The 2,698-nt window shown below is 41.8% G+C and overlaps 1 pseudogene; it reads left to right on the top strand.

Moving 5' to 3' along the window:
• The first annotated feature begins 1,714 nt into the window (after positions 1 to 1,714).
• On the top strand, positions 1,715 to 2,236 carry LOC147446341 (uncharacterized; annotated as a pseudogene).
• Positions 2,237 to 2,698: the final 462 nt, after the last annotated feature.

Raw genomic sequence — 2,698 nt, 5'->3', positions numbered from 1 at the left:
TGGAGTATGCTAGTTAGCATGCCTTGTGTTCTACCTAGCATACAGAGTTAGCTAGTCAGCACAAGATGTATGCTAATTAACATAATTTTTGCTAGTTAACACCTAGTATCCTCAACAACATGATGGGTGTCCTAATGAGTATGCTAGTTAGCATATGGTCTGTGCTAGTTAGCATGCCTTGTGCTCTACCTAGCATACAGAGTTACCTAGTAAACACAAGATATATGCTAACTAACACTCTTTATGCTAGTTAACATACGTTGTTGCATGCACAGTAGGATGTTGATTGTGCTATTTAACACTATGATTTGTTTTCATGAAATTGTTGGATGTCCTAGTTAGCAATTTGAATATTGATCATCATTTGGATGTTGCAAGTTGAGTTCTTTCATAGATTAGGAAAAACATCCAGATTGCAAGATTGGCATGAGAGTGTTTGAGATGTTGAAGCCATTCTTTTGTAGGCGGCTGAAGGATAGATACACATGTTGTTGTGAATACCATGTGCATATGTCTTTTTTGAAGGACACATTGAACCACATGCGCTCTCATGCTTTTGGGCTGCATAAAGCAGGTTGTGACTGTATATGGAGTATATGTGCCCCAAGTGAGAACATTATCAAGGGTTGATTGGCTTCACATCACACGTTCAAAGGTGTCACACATATGTGGGAGTCTGTTCTTTGTCCAAAGCCCGCAGATGCAATTTTCCATAGAAGGGAATGCCTGATGGGAGAGTGTTTGACATGTGGAGTGAATAGGTTGGAATTATGATACTTGGAGACAGCAAAGGCATGTAATAATATTAATGTGAAAGTATTTGCATAGGTACAAGCTCAAGACAAGCATGGAAATAGTAACAAAATAAAAGATCTTTTGCACAAAGAAATGTAGTGCTGGGAGTTTCTTCAACTCTTGAACACCAAGTTGGAGCCCTTTATCACTCATAACTATGTGGTTTGATGGCAAGGACAAAAATTCAAGGATTGCCTTCTTCGGTTTTCGGACGATGTCGTCGTGTCAGTTTTTGATTTTGCAGAGAATTATGCCTTCAAGGAACAAAATGAGATTTATTCAATGCATTGGCACTCTACTCAAGTAACAATTTTTGTACACATAACATACTACCGTAGGGTAGGGGAGGTAGTCAAAACCATCCACTCCTTCATATCAGATGACAAGGTGCATGACGCGTTGTTCGTGCAACACTGCTTCATGCTACACCATGACTGGTTACAACAAGAGGGTGTCACTCCTAAGCAACATTGGGTGTGGTCTGATGGTGCGGCCTCACAGTTCAAGGGAGCCAAGCCTTTTTACTTGGTTGCAAGATATGGTGGACTCACATAGATGGGGATGAGCTGGTTCTTCTTTGGATCAAGGCACGACAAGGGAGATCATGATGGTGCAAGAGCAGTTGTGAAAAGAACCTTGACCCATGAACAACTAAAACATATTGGAGCTATTTTGTGGTGTGCAGCTGATGTGGTTGCTTATTGCCAAGCCAGCCTGTCACAAGGAGCACCTTCACACTATCCTTCAAAAGAAAGGGAATGTGCATGTGTGTTCTGGGAGGTTAAAGAGGGGGAAGTGAACAGGGAGGTGAAGTGGAATTGTTCCACTGTGGGCAAAAATCGCTCTCTGCATGCTTTTCGTGGTCACAACCTTGGGGATCCAACTTCCCTTGCAACAAGACCCTTGGCATGCTTCTGTGATGCATGGAAGATGGAATCATTGTGTCAATAAAGCTCACATGCAGCCTTGGGATTATCATACTCTACTGCCATTACTTGATGAGGCTGTGTTAGATTCTAAACCGAAAGATGAAGCAACCGCCTACGATGACTTCACATACGAAGGTCATCATGATGTGTTGAGTGGCACTCTATGTGCTGGCGACACATTTGCTGTAAATCCAGATGCTTCGACCAACGTCGAGGATGTGGATTTCTACCTGGTCAAGTGTGTTGCAGCAAAGGAGAAGGTGGAGAAGGGGTACCTTGATGAGTGGGGAAATGCAATTGATAGAGGCTCATATGTTGTGCAAGGTCTGTATTGCAAGCAATTGGATGCATACATGTTCAAGCTAGACCACAAGGAGCCCATCGTCCATGTACTTTCACATCTGGTATGATGTATGAAAATACCCATGGAGCACATCCCAAGGAGACAGCAGGTGTACACAATCTCAGAAAGCTATGAAGCAATCTATAATAGCATGCCCTTCAGCTTTTAAGTTGTAATCATTGCATCTTCAATATACTTCTTGCTTAGAGATAATGCAGTTTTATCAAAAACTTGGGTATCTTCTGTCTCTTGTGTCTCTTGTGTGCTTTGTGTATACATGGCTTTGGTGTCTATCACAGAGGGATCTCATTTTAAGAGAGATCATTTGTACAACCTGTCTCACTAAACATAGAGGATCTAAGATCATCAAGAAAATGTAGAACTCTAGATAGGTGATCAAACAAGCTCAAAGTCCGCCTCCTTTGGTCTCTTACAATTTACGCTTTTAACAGCAGGACTCCATATGGTTTGGGCAGGTAGCCCACAAATATAGTCTCACTAAACATAGAGGATCTAAGATCATCAAGAAAATGTAGAACTCTAGATAGGTGATCAAACAAGCTCAAAGTCCGCCTCCTTTGGTCTCTTACAATTTACGCTTTTAACAGCAGGACTCCATATGGTTTGGGCA

Source organism: Adiantum capillus-veneris, chromosome 12, assembly GCF_014529385.1.
Source record: "Adiantum capillus-veneris isolate H3 chromosome 12, ASM1452938v2, whole genome shotgun sequence".
Classification (NCBI taxonomy): Eukaryota; Viridiplantae; Streptophyta; class Polypodiopsida; order Polypodiales; family Pteridaceae; genus Adiantum; species Adiantum capillus-veneris.
The sequence above is the reverse complement of the archived record's forward strand: the minus strand, read 5'-3'. Positions and strand labels throughout refer to the sequence as shown.